This window comes from Triturus cristatus, chromosome 5_1, assembly GCF_964204655.1.
Source record: "Triturus cristatus chromosome 5_1, aTriCri1.1, whole genome shotgun sequence".
In the NCBI taxonomy this organism is placed as follows: Eukaryota; Metazoa; Chordata; class Amphibia; order Caudata; family Salamandridae; genus Triturus; species Triturus cristatus.
The window spans coordinates 511,899,279-511,918,538 of NC_140587.1; the positions used below are offsets into that span (position 1 = coordinate 511,899,279).

The 19,260-nt window shown below is 43.1% G+C and overlaps 1 protein-coding gene across 5 annotated transcripts in view; it reads left to right on the forward strand.

Annotated features, from left to right (window-relative positions):
* TPD52 (tumor protein D52) overlaps positions 1-19,260 on the forward strand; it is a 398,200-nt gene that overhangs the window by 297,941 nt on the left and 80,999 nt on the right. The window lies entirely within an intron of this gene.

The window sequence follows — 19,260 nt, forward strand, 5'->3', positions numbered from 1 at the left end:
TCAGGTGTCCTGCGTGTGATCAACCTGAGGAGTAGTTTGGTCTCCCTCTTCATATACTTGGCCAATCATGAACACCAACTTTTGGTCGGACATCTCGCCTAAACTTGGTCTGTGTGCTAGTCACATAAGGAAGCCTCATGTGGGCATATGCAGTTTACAGGGGCGGGTTGTCTGATTTATGGATACATTTATCTAAAACTTCTTTACTGTTTGGATACAGCCTTACTTTTCACCCCTCATTCCTCCCCCACTTGCTTAACCACATGGATTGCATGTACTATAGGGTTCAGCAGGCCACCAGAAGCCAACAGAGTTGGTGCCGGAGAGAGTCCGTAGCAATTGCATCTTATCAAGTCACTGTGGTATAATTAACCAAGGCATTCTACTTTCCAGGAAAACTACAGTCCTTGCCCAAGACACACAAGTGGAAAACATTCTTTAAGATGATAGATGCAGATTGTCTCCTACCAGTTTCTCTCTCTCCCATTTTACCTTTCTCCACAGGATCAGAGTTGGCTCAGTTTAGTTTCAGGAATTGGCTTATTCAGGGTGAGGGAGAGGAAACCTTGGCAATCGTGGTATTCCTTCAGTTTCTGTTACAAGAATTGATAAAGCCAATAGGTCTGGCTTTTTCCCACAGGTGCAATGGTTACATTTTTTTTTTAATGCAAGCATTTGCCACAAATAGAAAAATAAAAAGGAACCGCTATTGCCCAACTGGGTTGGCTGTATGCTTGATAGAAAAACATTGCTACTAACTTTGAATTACTGTAGCCTGAAGATATAGTTTAAACACAAGTGTGACAAAAAAATAAGACTGGATAAAGAATAGAAAGGAAAAAACCTTGTCAAAGTAATGTATTGGACCATTGGCTATGGCACGGTAGAACACTACTTTTAAACAGAAGTGCACATGTAATAGGGCAAAATGCTGTTCATAACAGTACGAGAGCTAATGGCAGAAGTGAGCTGACCCATTGTCACATCCATGCTGTGTGTTCTGGTGGACCGTAGGGGAACATGAAGAGAGCCTGTTTCCAACATCACATACAGCATACATGACGAGCACTGAGATGAATTCATAAATGAGGCCTGTTTTCCTTAAACATACATCATCTTCTTTCTGCACACCATAATTACATGTGCTAAGAAGCACTAGTAAATTATCGCAAGTATTTTAAGTGGTCCCACTTTGGTGAATTTGCTTTATATCACTTGACCCAGTCTTTTTTTCTTTGTTGGTTTGTGCAGTTGCAATTAACAGCAAGGCAAGGTTACATTTCCTTTAATTTGGTCTGGGGAGACCTCAAATGAGGTCCGCTTCGCATCTTCTCAAATTCTGTGTGCAATTTTAAACAAAATCTTTCCTGGGCTCAAATTTTTGAAACGTTGTGTGGAATAATTGCAGCTGCTCTTGTAAATTTAAGTTTATTGCTAAAGACAAATATTTTAACCTAAATATTTTGTTCCGTCTCTTAAACATGGCAAATGTATTTAAGAAAAAAATCATGACATAGACATTTTTGTGAATCCACTGTTGGTTAAGCCTAATGAGGTATTGGGGGGGGGGGCAGGTGTGCCCCCCCCCCCTCCTGGGGGGTGGGGGGAGTGGGTTTGGCAGATGACAGTCCAGCTGTTTTGGGCTATGTCAATTGGGCTGGTTAGTAGTAATTTAACCAGCCATTTTTCTGACAGTGGCCACCATTTTAGGTAGTGTGACACGGTGGCAGGTGCTCGGTAGGCTAATAAAAAATTCTCCTCGATTTTTCCAGTTAATGTTGAGCCATAGGCTGTTGTTGTTGAGCACAGGTGCGCAAGGGAATATGGTTGTAAATGTTGTCACTGGAAGAAGGTGTAAGGCGTTTGGCCCTTTAAGTTGCCATGTTAGATTAAGATGACTATGGTGAACATAGGTGAATCAGGACAATGTGGGGTGGCAATAAAGTTAAACCTGGAGAAAGAAAGAAGTTAAACGTCCAAGTTTTAAGATACTTAGATAGTTAGATGTTAATAGACTTAGGTTAAAGGGTGAAGGGACTAAAGGTCAACAGTTTAATAACAGTATAGGTGTTACAAAGTGGCAAGTTAAAAATGTAAAGGGGAGGGAACGTTTAAGGGAGGGGGATATTGACTTAGAATAATGGTTCTATAGTAATGTTCAGTTTTGTAAGGCTAAGACCTCGGTAACTTTGTGATGTGAACCTGTTTTAAACAAAGCGGACCCTTTTATACACTAGAACAGTGAGTGTCTGCTCTGTGCTGCTCCCCATAATGCTAAATATATCCTTTAAATTTCGGATTGCAAACGTCATGAAACTCGTAATCCCCTTTAGCCACACTTGTATCGACTGTTTGGAAAGAACACACACAAAGCGAAATCAGAGCCCAAGATTAGGACGTTAATGCACTTCGGTCCTCCTTTGACTGCATGGAGGTGGCTGTCTGGCCTGCAAGGGAGAGGAAGAGCGTTGGTGTGCCTCTGCAAAGAAGTGAAAGCAATCTCTCGTGCTCAGCGTCATGAGCGCCTCCCAGCCAACAGAACTGCAGCACGGTACTGCATGACTGTGGGTGTCTGGTATTTTTTCTGAGTTCTGCTGCTTTTTTCCTTCCCTTCCTGGTTAAGTCGTACTGATTTAGATTATTCGCCCTATACATAGTTTTGTTGTTTCTTAAACAGTAAACATTCAGGTTTATAAAGTCTGGAGGGGTTTGATTGACATGAAGAAAACAGACAGCACTTTGATTATTTATCCCAGAAACGACCCACCCCCCCAACCGCCGCTACCCCCTCCCCCGCATATAAACCAATAAAAATAAACAGCCAGCTGGTTGGTTATGTCCGCGAAATATTTGCCTCATGTGATAGCAGTTGGTCACGAGTTCGAGCCCTGGCATTGCTAAGGGAAGCCTTCTGTCTCGTGAGTTTTTAAATTGAATACTATTCATTGTATTAATAGTAATAAATGTTTTCAGTTAGATCGACGGTTGTGAAGAAAAACACCGTATGTGTCACAAGCATGAAAATGAAAGACATACCAAAACATTATATCTGAATTTGCCTGCTCGCAAACGCTGAAAGAAACGTGTAGAAGTGCTTACAAACGGGCCCTCGTTAATAAAAAAAAAAGAAACATTGGTAAATCCAAAAAAGAAGCTACCATGTTTCTTCAATGTTTGTGAATGCTTATTGTAACACGCATTGGCATAGCAAATAGGTCTCGCCTTTGGGACCTTATAAGTGTTTTACAGTTGATGATGTTGCACCAAGGATATTGTGCTGGATAACTAAACACTTATAAGGTCCCAAAGGCGAGACCTATTGGCTATGCCAATGCTTGTTTTTTTTTACAAATCAAGCACTGTTATTGGAGTATAAATGTGGACAGCTAGGGGCACTTGCAAGAGAACATCACTTGAGTGTAGGTAGATGTAATGTTATAGCATGGTGTCCGCCGATCGAGTAGTTTTTATATCTGGACACCAATAACACATGAGTGCAGCTGTAAACTGTAGAACTGAGCTCTTACAGAACGAGAGAAGCCTAATGGAGACACAAAATTATGGATCCCTATCCTGTCCTCAACTACTTAAATGGTATTAAAACATACGTGGGTCTCTGGATTAGAGTGGTCTGCCCAGCTCCAGATCCCCTCTACCACCGCCTCTGATCTCGACAAGATTCATCATTAGACCCTGAAGTGATATATTTTGTCTTTGCACTTTTGAAAAACCTACTGCAAATTAACGGTGCGAAACATGTGCCATTATTGTATATTTTTATATTGTTGGTGTAATAGGCCACGAATATAACCGATAAAAAATGAATAGTGTTAAAAATTGAATCATTTCCAAATATTTTGTTGGGTGGCCGGCAAGAATGGCCCATTTTCCATCTCTGGTTGGGAAAGTACTTCAAAGGAGCAAATAAATCCGGATGGAAATGTCTGCTGAGTGTTTGAATACGGCTCTGAGACTTTCTCCCAGCAAATTACTCTCTGGAGCTCGCAAATTCAGCTTACATGATCTAAAAAGCTTATGATTCAGGCTCTTCCGATAAGAGATTCTCGGAATTTTATGTGACTTTTTTATGGTGGAGAGAAACATTCCAATAACTGATAGAAAGCAACAACGTCGTTCTGGACAAAACATCAAGGATGTGTGTATAATCAAAAATCCACAAAGCCTATTGCACACCCTGCCACTGGGTATCAGTGTAACATCAGAATCCAGAGGTTACATGTGTTGTGGTACGTTTAGAGCATGCGGGAACCAAAAAGCTTCTAACGGGGGGCTATTTATAACATCCACGTACATTTGACATATTGCACCAGCCAGCAGTGCGAAGGATACGTCTATTCAATAAAGCAATTGCATGCACTGCCACGGCATGTCTGTTTAACATAATAAAAAAACAAGCATTGACTGCTCAAAGTTAAATAAAAAACAAACTGAGACGCGCTCTGGGGAGGGGCATGGGCATTGAAGCGAAGCGCGCGCGCGCTTGGCAGAGCGAGAGGAAAGCCATATGGCGCCCCTGCTTGTGCCTGTGTGCATAACCACGTGCAGAACGCCACACAAAGACCCGTGGTAGCACTTTTAAAAGCCCTTACTAAATGTCTCGCAGAGCAGCGCATGCGCTGACTCAGCAAGACCTTAACATTGTACAAGTGAACTACTTTTTGTGTGCAAGTGCACATTGTGAAAGAGTGGAATGCCGTCATTCACAGAAAGGCAAGCCATTGGTTGAAGTTGGCTGACTCTGAGTCTCATGCTGTATCCTGTGGTGGGTAGAACAAAAATGTGAATGCCTCAACAACGCACCAATGAATGAAGTTTGCTGCCCGAAAGTCCATATAAGGAAGTATGTTATACATATAATTTTAGTAAAATCAAAAGGTTTATGAATAATGCCAGACCAAACAAAGTGAGGAGCCAAGAGGACATACCAGAAGGATATAAAAAATATTTTATTGACAAAACGTAAACGTTCAAATTAGTGTTAAAATAAGTTCAAATCAGCACACCGTTCTAGAACAAAAGCACCTTTCAAAGAAATTTGGGAACAGTGCACAAAAGGCAATTTGCAGTGGGTTCAGGGGCACAGTGTATCAGGTAGGGAGTTTCCAAAGATCATGCATTGCCCCCCAAATTCCACTGTGCACAGCTAAAGGTTCAGGCTTTTTGTTTTGCCATGGGTCTAAAGCAGCGTTCTTACCCAGGGGTGCTCGGACCAGAGGTTATCTGTGATGCCTACTCGGGAGGGTCTGCAACTGCTTAGAAAATGTAATATTATTAACAAATTAATAGTCTTTATGGATAAAGAAGCAACAAGTAAAACTCAACATGTTAAACTGTTCTGTAAATGTGAAGAAATTTGAAATTGGAGGCTAAAAATTAAGGTGGTATCCTCTGATTATTTCATGGGAGCAGTTAATCAGAATATAGTCTGGGCAATGGGTTGCCTCAGTTGGTTTTAGAAAAGCTCCTTACCTTCTCATTAATATAATTTTTAAAATTTTGTTTGTGAATTAAATCAAATATTTCATCACATGTTTGATTAATGCTCGCTAACCTATTTTAGTGTATTGTTTTGCAGCTCAAATCGAAATTCCTTTGACTGGGTTCCCTGAATTCCAATAATGACTCATTGCTTCCCCCCCCCCCCTCCCCGATCACAATAATGATTCATTAAGGTTCCATGGATTCCAGTAATGACTAAGTGATGGGTCCGGAGAAGTCAAAAGGTTAAGAACCATCACTACTGAGCCCCAAAAATTAATGGAACCATAATGTTTTGTTAGGAAAATGGTTGCTTTTCTCGCAAAGAATTCAGTTGATAGGATCCCATGGTTACAAGGGTAAACATAAAAACCAATAATATTCACACATTTTAGTCAGCAACGCAACCATAGCCCTCCTCACTTCCCTTAAGCGTCACCCAGTGCATTGCTTATGGAACTGTCTTGTCATAGAGCTCAGTGGGCATGGCAGTAGGCTATGCCTAGCCACCTTTAGGGAGTGTGTGATGAGTGCATGGCCTGGGAGAAGGGCAGGCCCTGTACCAAGAGTATGCTGTTCACTGCTGTGGTTGACTGTGGTGTCGGCAAACCTTCACACTAAATGCATTCACCAGTGATGTAAATGAGAAGTGCAATTGTGGAGATTGTTGTTAAGTTGTTCACCATTACTCGCAAATTGTAGTGCTTCGTATCATAAAAATAAAGCCCTTCTACTAAACTGTCTGAGGGGAAAGTGTTTATATGTAGGTGTACATTCATATATGTGTATTCACTTAAAACACAGTTAAATTAACAAATGAAAACTGAAAAACTACTGAAATTCACCACTTATGGTTAACTCTGTAAACCATAACTCGCAAAACAGGCATGCAGACCACAACTTAAGCATCAAACCTCAGAAATTCATTAAAAATGACAGTTAAAGTACAGTTACGGTTCTGAAGTTTGTTAGTTCTGCATCTGGGATCCAGAACTAGCACAACAGTCATGCAAACCATAACAAATTTGATCAACTTGCTAATCACCTGCACCATGTCATTTAGATACAGAACTAAAGTTATTAGCACATTAAAATGTTTTTGCTAATTTTATCTTTTCGGCCCCCTTGATGGATCGGCACAAAACGTGCTGCACCTAGTGAAGTGTAAAAATGCAAAAGGTCTGCCATATTTCATGAGGGCTCACCAAACTGTGCCACAGTTCATCGCAAATTAACACGTTTGACAGCCCCACGTAACTGTACCCCCAGATCCCAATTCTGTTCAAATTAAAAATATCAAGACTAAGCTAAACGGTAAGCATCTGCCAATATCTTTGCAAATTCGTCAAATGGTGCTAAAGTTATAGGCATGGAAAAAAACATTTTCATTCACAAGATATCTTCAACCTTTAATCCTTTCTTCCCCACCTGCAGTGGCGGCTGCTACCAATATAAAGTGGTGAGGCAGCAGGGGGAGCGAGTACTAATATATAAAAAAGATGACCTGACGGCCGCCTCGGCGCTCCTCTGCTCCATGGGCCACACAGACTTCCCACCCAATCTAGACCCTGGTCTCTTGCAATTACCTAGCATGAGAACAGCGCCAGGATTGACCTTAGTGGGCTGGTTTGATGCGCTCAGGCAAAGGGAGCCTGTTCCTGTTCTCCACCCAGCTGTGCAGTACAGCTCGGTTGGAGATATAGAAGTGTGCATATTGGCTTGGCCGTGCTAAGACAGTGCCTTACAATGCCCACCACTCCTCCTCCGTGCCAGGGCCCCACCCTACACTCGCATGGCTCAGTCAGTCACAGAAAAATAAAATGACAATAAAATTGTTTTATTATAATTTTATTTTCCCACTGCTGGCTCTGAGCTTTCCTCCGCCATTACAGAGGAGCCGCCGCTGCCCACCTGACTTGTTTGTAAAACAAATTTCTCCAACATCGTTTAACAGATTTACACTTAACCAAGCAAAGATCGTTCCTTGAGTAGATTTCTAGTTTCATGCCAAGTTTGATGTATTTCCGCTCGGTGATTTTCTGCAGTGGAGATTCGTATTGGAGGTGAAATGGAAATGCTGCTTTTTTAACCCCTCGTTTCAATTTCGCCCTGCCCCTTTACAAATCAGTATAAAAACCGACATGCTGAACCCAAAGAGGATAACCGTTTATTGGAAAATGTAATGCAGACATATCAAACAGCATCACAATTAGCAAAACAGAAAAAGGCTTTGAAATGAAACACGGATGTAACCATAGCTACAGACCTGCTAGCACCTGGTCTGTAGTACAGCAGTTCTTAACCTTTTGAGTTCTATGGCCCCCCACTGCATCACTACTGAAAGCCGGGAGCAGCAGCCAAGTAATTTCTACAATTTGAACTGCATAACAATACAGAAAGAAGCATTGTCCAATACACAATTTAGGAAATATTTAATTCACAAACCAAAAATACACCAAGCTCGCAATTGTAATTTTAATCTGAAAGTTAAAGCTGTTCAATGTTTTTATTTTTTTTTAACAGGCTAATTGATTTGCTGGACTCGTATCATTTTGTCTTTGTGTTTCTAATGCATGCTGTCTTTTTGTCTTGTCCATAAGTGCTTCCTTTGCGGCCACTAGTCGTGAATACTTAATTCTGTTTTCTTTGTTTGCACTGCTTAGATCACTCAAGCTAAGGATAGCAACTTCACTTTTAGCCCGTACTTCCAAACTCGTATACATTTATAAAATGTTTTAAATTTAGCTTTTTATGTATATATACTTTATTCATTTGCTAATATTTTTAAATTTCTAAAGAGTCGTAGACTCCCAAAATAGGCGTTGCTGACTCCAGGTTAACAACCGTTGCTGTAATCCATTTATTTGAAAGAATTAAAACAAATATAAATGAATGAATATGGTATTTATAGAGCCCACTGTCACTCATACAAGAGCATCCTGGTGCTAGCTCAAACACCAACTTCACCTATAAATCAATGCAGTAGGGGAACAACCAGAAAATCATAAGCAAGAAGGGGGAAATGAAAATAGATCGGAAGTCCCACCCAAATATATTAACGAATGGCTTAGAGTACCCGGTGCAAAAAAGAGGCAAGTCTTCAGACTCTTCTTGAAACCAGCTTCGTTATCAATGAACCAAAGTGGGCCTGGAAGTTGATTCCACACTTTAGCACCTAAAACCATAAAGGACTTGCCACCTGGGATTTAAGCCTGAAAGGTGGAGGTTTTAGAAGATTGGTGTTAGAGGATCTCAATGTCCTCCGAGTCCAATGGTGACAGAACTGGGCAGTAAGATATTTGGGGCTCGTAGCATTAAATGCTCTGAAGACCAGAACGAGAATCTTAAATAAAACCCTTTTATAAACCGGTAGCCAGTGCAACCTTCTGAGTGCTTCAGAGGTTTTAACTGAGGAGTTTAAGCATCAGTTTAGAAGCCAAGTGTTGGACCACCTGAAGTCTGTGGAGTAACTACTTTGAACTCACTGCATAAAGGCTAATCAAGCCTTGATGTTAAGGCAAAAGAGACTGGTTTCCTTGCAGTTAGGGGGAGGAAGTCAAAGTTTTTTTTTAGAGACTTAATCATCAAAAAACACATACCGCCTCTGATAGAGCTTGAGGGCAGGAGGAAAGAGTGTTGTCGAATTTCACTCCCTGATTTTTCGACATGTCTACTGTTGCTGGAGGCCGGGGCATGTGTTAGGCTACCACAACGTGGGGGAAAAACAGATATGCTTTTCCAAACAGGAGAATTTCGGTTTTATCAGTGTTGCCTTTTAAATGTTTTTTTTTTTCCATTCAACAGATCTTAGCAAAACAGTTCAGCTTGTACCCAAAATAATCCTTATCAAGAGATAGTATTGTGTGTCACCTGCATACAAAGTGGTTGCAATTCCTTAGGATGCTATCAAGGATATCAGAGGGGCCATATAGATATTAAATAAGGCAGGGCTAAGTGATGACCCTTGGTTGACACCAAATGACACTGATCAGTCTGATGGCTACCAGTTTTCCCTATCCGCCAGAAAAGATCTGAACTGGGCGAAGGCCTTGTAAGAAATGGCAATCTCAAGAAGACACTGAAGGAGAATCGAATGGGAGATGATATCGAATGCTGCTGAACGATCCAATAAGAGCAAAACAGTGCTGTTACCAGAGTCCTGCCTCATCTTAATGGTTTCAGAGACTTCTAATAAGGCGTACTGTGTGTAATGCTTAGGTCTGAAGCCAGATTGGCAAATATGTAATGTGTTGGCTCTTTCAAGAGAGGAAGTCAGTTGGCCGTTCACAATTTTCTCCAAGATTATGCCCAACGCTGGAAGCAGCAGAACAGCCCTGAAATTGGCCAGAGATGAAGGATCTGCCAAGAGCTTTTTTAGCAGTGGTTTGACCCTGCCACTTTTCAAGATTTTGGGACTGCAGCAATGGAAAGTGAGGTGTTTAATATCTGGTTGATCACCGGATTTACTGTCTCAGTGGTCTTGTGTAGAATAGCCAGCGGGCAGGGATCTCTGGGAGAGCCAGACCTGCACAAAAGAATGGCTTGAAGTGATAGTGATAACACAATCTCATTCAAATTAATTTAGCTAGAGAAAAACATATTCCTTTATATTGTTTCCTTTTACTTTTGTCACCCTAAACTTCAGCCTTTACAGTGCTAAACTTGAGTCCCTCTTTAGGCATTAATTTGTGACTATATTACATAAGCAGAACTGTATAGTGCACAAATAATTCAGTCTCGCGCCTTTACTGCATAGATACCAACCAGTTGTAGGTGCATACATTCATATATAAGCATCAGTAAAGTTCTGACGCTTTTCAGGCACAGTAGTTTACAAATGTCCTTGGCTATGTTTTCCAGATATAAACTCCAGACTTTCTCAAACATTTTATATTCTCTCTTAAAGCATACATAATATGTTCCATTGTTACCATATTCAATATGTTGGCTATAAAAATGAATATGAAATTATCATACTCTAGTAAGTCAGAAGGTATATTCCCTTCCATTGATCCCCTTGGTAAGATGCACTACAAGTCAACTGGGAGGGGCATGCCCTGTACGTCCACAAAAGTGCTTCACATTTGCTTACACAACAGTTTGATATTGGGGCTACTCCACCATATGTGAACCATCTCTTCCTTTGGCCCACATTCTATGAAAGACCTGTCTGACAAATAATGATCAAACTGATTCATTCAGACTGTTTCTTGGCTAGAGACACAGTTCTGTTTGGTCGATTCAGGGCTAGTATTAGAGATGGGGGCTGCTCTCTTTTTAATAATCATGCAAGTAATTTCCTTTACTTATCTCCTTCTCTTTAAAGCCTCCGTCTATATTCTTTAATGGTGAAACCTGACTTATCTCCTTTTGTGTGAAGCCTCTGTCTGTATTCTTTAAGGGTGAATTTATCTAGGGTGTCCTACATTTTCCCTAGTTCCTTTTTTGCTTCTAGCAATACTGCGCTGCTCTTGGGGATGTGTGGTTACAAATCTCTGCTATTGGGTCATCCATTCCAGCTGCTTAGGAAGAGTTTCCCGTAACTTTTGCTTAGTGCTGTATACTTTGTTCATACAATTGCCCTTCAGAACCACTTTCATACTTTCGCACTCATTACATCTAATAGTGCTTGTCGACCTCCAGTTATCCTTGAAGTATGTACCAATTGTACTGTGAAGGGCCGTTGGGAAACCTCTAACAGTTCCCATAGGTATAATTCCACAGTTAGAATTCTAGTTTGAACTCTTCCTTAATATTCTGTTCATAGAGGGCGGGATAAGAGAGGAATCTATTCAAATACCATGCATCTTGAATTATCCTATTAAGACCAAGTCTTAATTTTAACCTGTTATGTTTATTACGTGTAGTCAAATGACAGGAATACTCCCTCATGAGTCTCCAGATATCCAGCTACTTACCTAATCCTGATCAGTGCCACTACCATCCCAAGTTTTATGATGTCTGGGGGCATATCTATCCATATTACTATCTAGAATATAGTTAATCGCTCCCTCATATCAAAGGGTTATCAAGGTAAGGAGGCCCCATTTCTAACAGGGTCCAAAGAAAGGCCCTATAATCAGTGTTTAGTGCATACATGCGAAGTATTTCCTTACCCTCTAGCAAACCTTAAATCAGAATATATATCCCCCCTCTCTCTGCTTTAGAGTAAAAGTGTTGGAAGGCGACACCAGGCCCTATCCAAATTGAAGCCCCTCTAGCAAAGGCAGAGTAAGTGGCTGAATACAACTGGTCTCTCCATTGCACCTTACTTTCCTGAGTGTCTATCAAATGTGTCTCGCAGAAATGCTATTCTGACAGCATAATGTCTAAGGTATGAATACACTCTGTGTCACTTCCCAAAGCTATTAAGGCCTTGTACATTCCAAATAATCACTCTTAATGGCTTTACCCATCTTTCCAGCTCACCTGCAGAACTATACAGACTGCCCCACAGTATATATTCACATCCCCTAACCACTACTGTCAGTAGAAATGTGCATGGGGGATTAGCTTTTCGGGGTGGTATGTTTAGTAATCTCTGTATAACTCCCTTCCTTTGACATTATCAAGTTGCAACTCACAAAACAACTTAAATCTCACTCACCCCAAGTTAATACTCTGGAAACTAAACTGTAGGTGTCTTCCCATTCCCCTCTAATTTCAACGTATGCGCCCTTATACGAGCAACATTGCTTTCACAAACAAAGCTACAAGTGAAAGTTTATTTTATGTCACTTTCCAGGCGTTTGTGATTCCCCCCCCTAAATCACCACCAGCTAACCCTTTTATAGAGTTCAGCCAATCCAAGACAATATACACTCTCCGTAGCTATCCTAACTTGCCATTACATGTCTCTCTCCTCAGAAAGGTCATCGGCGATTCCTTTTGTTGCAAGGTGTTACAAAGCTATGTTGTAATATGCTTCCCCAGATCTAGCTCTACAGCCCCCTCTAATAGGTGATTGGGTACCGCTCACTGGAACTGCACATGTTGAAGGTATCTTATACAAAAGTGCATTCTCCATCGTTCTGGTATATTTAATTTCCAGCATTTCGATCTGCATCATAAAATTGCTCTGTTCCAGGCTTCAAGACCTATTTGGACTGTTGCTTTCTAGTTCCTGACTCAATCTTTTACTAAAGAATACAGTTATTCTCCGTTGATCCTTGCAGAGTCCACTGACTCCTGTCCTTAATGACATAGTCCCACTCCTGTTACTGAGTACCAGCCATTCCCATACTTCCTAGGAGCTACTGAACAAGTGTGATCTGCCATCATGAATCACACACAGTTTTCCCAGAAACAAAAGCATGTACTTCATATTTATGACCCTAAGTTTGTATTTTACTTGATCAGTGATTTTTAGAGTTTTTGTACTTTGTGTGTAATCCAGGAATGTCCTGATTATTCAGTCTTTATACTTTGGATCTCATCCTCTCCTGGCATGCTGAAGATAATTTCCCTTTACTGGTAATTGAGTATTCTTGCTATTGCGGCCCTGAGCGTGGCCCCTAGGAGCAATGGGGGCACCAATGTCCTATTGGCCCTCTCCTCAACAAAATCAGTCGACAACCCTCCAGATTTCACTGTCTCTATGATCCAGTTTTCCAGCAAATCTTCTTGCGCCGAGCCCTCCACCCACTCTGGGAACCCCACAAATTGAAGGATATAATAATGAGACCCGCCCTCAGCATCATCCAACCTGTAGTCTAGTAGATGAGCGTCTTCAGGGAGATACCTAGCTGTTTTTTTAATTCAGCTGCCTGTCTTCAGGACTTCACCTGAATTCTCAGTTTTCTAATGGCCTGTTGTTCTCCTTGTGGAGGTCCAGTCACAGATGGTTCACCTCTGTGGAGATGGTATTTATCTTGATTTTCAGGGCTTACCTGGATCTTTCAGTAGCTACTAGGATTTGGGCCCAAAATTGGGTCATAGTTGCCCCCAGTGTCTGATAATCTCTCTGATTGCACTTAGGTTTTCTTCTGTTGAACACACACCCTTGAATTGGTCAGGTCTGCTCTGCTGAGACACTCTTGGTGCTCTATCTTTTCCCATGTTCAGGCAAACTCAGCTACTCCACTTAGCTTAATGTGCACACTATGCTTGTTGCCGTAGTGTTGTGTAACATGTTCTGGCTCTTGACACAATATTCTGTGACCTACTCCTCTGCAACCTTGATATTTCCTCAACAGTTGGTGTTCATGCAAGCCCCAGTTGCCAACCTACTAATGGCGACCTCAGGAGCACAACTAGTGGCAAGCAACAGTTAGTTCCTTCTGATTCTTTTATGTTTTGTGTCCTGATGAGGACATTGGGCTGCTCAAGCAGTGAGCTTCTGAGTGTGGTACTGCCCTCTGCATTGATTCACCACTGGATTTCTAAATCAGGGAGCCACTAGGCATGGCAGAGAATGAGTGGGGCTAGGCTTTTCCCATGTACTTATTGGTGCGACCTCTCTGAAGTCCTTTAGTATGTCTTCTGCAACTGCATGCGGAAATCATCTCAAAGAATCGGGCAGAGGCAACATCTCCGTGCCAATAGGGGCACATATGTCTGCTGTACTCATCCTGTTTATCCCTATTACGTTCACAGGCAGATGTGTTGGATGTGCCACAATGCTTGGACAGGCCCTACATTTGAGTGGGCAATCTAGCACATACACACATTTATAGCTATGCGTATCCAGACACACATTCGTCTTTGCTACCCCCAGCAAGAGAAGGTGTACTGCTTGGAGGTTATGTGCCAGACTTCACTCTTGGTCCCTAGGAGACCCTTGTAAATTGACTGACGGGTGAAATGCTGACATTCTTATAGGGGATGGTCTGTTATGTAATCGAATTGTAACAGTAACCAATGGATATGTTTTGGACTGTTCTTTGGTTGCCAAGTCTTTGAGACATCACACTGTATATGTGTTTCATTCTAAATATTGCACACCATTGCACCTTTGAGCACTGCACCGTCTGCACTTAAGTGGACTGTTTTGTATGTATGTCATATCACACCTGTTCTGGAGAATAAATGGAGTGAAATATTGCTCATACCAAGCGAGAGAGTTTTATTGATTATATAAGAAATTAGTCCCACTGAACAATTTGTTGTATGTTTCTTTGTGGTACCCCAGTCTTAAGGGTTGGTCCTGTGAATTGTTACATGCTGTACTCATTCAATACTGAAGGCCCACTTTCCCCTCACTCTCATTTATGCCTGGTGCTTGCACCACAAGCCGCCTTGCACCCTCTCACAGAAGCCCCTCAGTTCTCCAGCAGGCAGGGCCCTGATCTCAGCGGTCATCCTCTGGCATGATGAAACCAATTCCAGAGGACAGTTGCAATTGGGTAGGGAGTCTCCCTTAACTTTCCATTGCCCCCAATGGCTTGCCCATCTTTGTGCTCCCAGTTGGACGGTGAATAACCAGGTCAGCTGACTAGTTCCATCAGGCCCGAGCTCCTCCCCTATGCACTGCACAGTGTTGATCAGATAATCCATGTTTGCAGGGCTATTGTCACCATGCCATGCTCACCCCCTCGTACTAGGTGTCGGGAGAAGAGGAAAGAGAATCCATCCATGGCTTCAGGTCCCCACCAGTCTATTGGGCTGTCTTCAGCTTCTCTGGTGCCATGTTGGTCACGCCAGTGACATCAGCGCATCAGGAGAGCCCAGCTTTTTCCCCCGTTCCTCAACTACACTCCCTGCAAATTATGGCCAGTAGAGTCCACGCTGAATATGCCACGTTTTCTTGCATGCTTTTTTCACGCATGCCATTACAACGCGGTCATTACAACGACCGCGTTGTAACACATGCCATTACTCTGCAAGTCGGAACAACGTCTTGCTCTGGGGGGGTGGAGGGGGTGCTGGATGTTGGAATAATATAATTTACTATTCCAACTCCAGTCTATGCAACAGTGGGAAAGGTGTTGGATTTTTAAATCCAACACCTTTTGACCCCTAGAGCAAGTTGTTGTTCCGACTTGCGGAGTAATGGCATGCGTTGTAACAACACAGTCGTTGTAACGACCGTGTTGTAATGGCATGCAGTGTTCTGGTTTTGTGGTAAATGAGGTTTACAGTTTACGCATATTCAGGAGTGTCTTTAGTTGGATTTTCAGCCGACAAAGGCCCATGATGTCATAAAACGAGGTGGGCCATCTTTTTGGGCCATCACTCCGGATCACAGGTGTAGCCATACAGGCTCACCACTCCAGTAACGCCAAGCAGGAGCTGAACAGTGAAAGGGGGAGGGGAGCACATCGGGCAGAACTGCTCTGCCAGATGCATTATTGTAGATAAAGTACACAATTCACTATTTTCATGGAATTTTTCTTTATCATAAATTTTTGGCTCTGAAAAGGAATTCGGTAAAGCGGGTGCAATATAACTATCAATTATCTAGGCATTATTTTTGAGTGAACCAGGACAGGGATAGCTTACCACAGACCAGGGACGGATTAAACCGGCCTGGTTTTCTATTCAGAGGTGTGTACAAAGCTCTGGACCAGCTGTAACCTTTCCTGGGTCCTTTTTGGGTCAGAAATAGTGGAAGCAAAGGAAATGCAGGCCATCTCCATCTGCCCTGACAACCCTGTTCTTACTGTAAACATAATGCTGGTGCAGCTGTTAGGGTCCTTAGAATGGTGTGGGCCAAGGCATATCAGCCAAGATGACTCCTGATGGGCGCCCGGTTTGCTATTGCGAAGAGGATAGCTGGGATGGTGGCTTTAGCCCCCTTTTCAGACCTGGTGCAGGATGGGGTTATACTTGCTCATGGCCATCTTGTCCAAGTTGTTACACCTTGGCAATTGTGTGGAGGGCTTAGCAAGCCCACATTGCTTAAGCGGAGGGTGTTTGTTTCAACCACATTGTGTGTGTGTAAATTTGTTTCCCAAATGAGCATAGTTCCCAAGGCCCCCATCTTTGCTCAAAGCCATGGGTGGGGAGATATCTTAAACCTCCTTCTCGTTAACAAAGAGGGAGGGGGTTGGTGCAATATTTTTAAACGTACCTCAATGTTTGCAAACGTTCGGAGCAATAAAAAAAAATACACAGGAGGCAGCGTAGTGCACTCGTTTTCAGTTACTGAGAAAATGGGAATATTCAGAGATAGGACGAATGTGCCTGCTTAAACCCTATTTTAAGACTGGGCTAATGGCTGTCTTTAATCTATCCTTGGTGTGCTAGGGAGGGGGTGCATTTTCTGTTGGCCCGAGCATGGTGGTGAAATGTTTTTCCCGAGCCTTGCACAAGGGCAGGAGTAGTGTGTATTATTACTACCTTGTGGACGGCGGGGATGGTTATATTTGTATCTCTATTCCTTGCACAATGGCTTGAGAAATTCCTTAAATCCCAGGGACACTTTGTCCCTCTCTGCCTAACACGTGTTTATTTTTGTTATGTATTCATTCTTAACCCCTTCGCCGCGGCAGGAATTCCGCCGCGGCGCTGGGGGGGTTTGGGGGCAGGTGCGGTGGCGCTGTGCTCGTGACGGAACCACTCCGTCACGAGCCACGGGTGAGCTGTGCTCATGACGGAGTGGTTCCGTCACGTCTCCGCCCACTGCGCTAATCGCCCGCACAGGCGGGTATTAGCGCCGCGTGGGCGGAGCGGCCGCCAACGGCCGCAGCATGACGGAGCCACTCCGTCATGAGCACACGGCACCCGTGGCTCATGACGGAGTGGTTCCGTCATGAGCAGGGAAGGGGTTAACAAAGCTGCCACAGAAGATATATGTTTAACTTCTTCTCAACTAGCCCATGGTGAGGGAGGTGCCTGTTCTTCTCTCTGCCTGCCCTTCTCTCTGCCTGCCCTGCCCAATAGTGAGAGTATAATTGAATTCCTGACACTTCCCAAGGTAAGAGGTGTCATTTGCTTCTGACCCCTAACCTCGCCTGAGCCAAAGGCAAGAAGGGTATATTAAAAAACACAGAATTGATAGCCTGGTGCGGTCTTTACTTGTTAGAAGACATCTTCATGATAGCCGGCAGCTGGCCATTCCACTGTGTGCTGCAAAGTGCTCTGAGCCGCAGAGGACTGTAAAAGCTGACGACTGCCACACCACCATGTCTGGAGGTGCAAATGTGGCACCAGGGCAACTATGCTCAGCCACTGGCCTTCTTCATACTGCTAGAAACCAGGAATGGATAGAGAGATGAATAAAGGCATTTTTTCATGTTTTTCCTAGCAATGGATAGGTACGCTATGGTATTTGGTGATGAGAGTTTCGGAGTCATAGTGAGCACATATCGCTCGGGTGTTAGGTCCCTAAACCCAGTTAAGTCATCCTTGCCAATGGGATTTATTCGTTCTTAAAATTCAGCCACAGCTTGGCTTGACATCTTTAGCTGTGCAGCTTTCAATAAGTGCTAAATAGCCACCACACAAAACCCGATTGTTTCAGTTGCTTGAATGTGCTACTTGTAGTCAGTTTTTTAAATCGGAGATTTCTATTTGTTTGACTTCAGTAAGTGGTGAGAGCCATAGTACAATTCGATTTAAAATGCTGAAGTGAAAGATTTTCTAGGCTTAATAATAACGTGTTGAGAAGAGGAAAAAATCATGCACTACGCAGACGATATGCTGCTTTATGTCATTGAGCCTTTGACAACCATTCTGGCTATCTTCCAGATGTTTGAGATGTATGGGGTTCACTGTGGCTACCACATCAACTCTGGTGAGTCAGTGCTTTACCACCCCTATGGTATAGTTGTTCCAACTATCCTCCCTCGAATGCTTCATGTGGAACTCCCCACAGGGAAATGTCTGTCAAGAAACTTGGTGAACATAGTATTGAAATTCCAAGAAGAGGCATAGCACTGGCGTGCGTTGCCCCTTGCGCTGCTAGGGAGGGCAGTCGTCATACTCACCAAACTGTTATATGCCTTGCAAAACTCCTATTATCCAGTCCCAAAGGCCACATTCGCCAAGCTAGAGGCTGATCTGAGAACTTTACCATGGAGTGGGGGGCACCCGAGGATAGCGCTCAAGGCGCATCAGCGTAACACATACAACGGTGGGATCACTCTCCCAGGTGTTACAGCTTTCTACTGAGTGGCAATCATGGTGACCATAAATGATTGTCCGTTTGCACCATAGAACACTCTATTTACAGGCCGGAGCGAGCACAGTTCGCCATCCTGTCATATTTGCATTACATATACGGGGGAAGGACATTCAACAGTTGCTTCCAGCGACGCAGGTGGCATCTGAAGCCTGGAAGAAAGCCACGAGAGGCACAAGTTAGGCAGGCAAGATAAGTGTGGTAACACTCATCTGGGAAGGAGTGCGGATGTGCGAACTGGGTAAACTCAAGGGCTTTGGTACATGGGATCTGCTGGGGATTTCCCAGATAGAGGAGCTCCTGAAAGAGGGTAACTTGACCCTTCAGAAGGAGTACCAAATTAACCCGAAACAATACTTAAAATCTGCACAGCTCAGGCATGCTTGACAAGCGAAGGGACTGGGAGACTTGGATATACCCGAATTTGCCCCTCTGTAGGGTTGACTGTTACTGGAAAAGCTTGAATAGAACACTATCTCTCTCACTTACAAGATATTCAACAGCAATATACCAGATACACCGACTAAGCTGAGAGGCAGGTGGGCGAGGGATGTGGGAGAGATGAATGATGTGGATTGGAAGGCGGCCCTAATGCATCCAAGAGAGGCAATAATGTCCCGGCTGTCCCTGATACAGCTCAAAATACTGCACCGATTTTGACTGCCTACAGTGCATGGGGAGAGCAGTGTCCTCGGAAT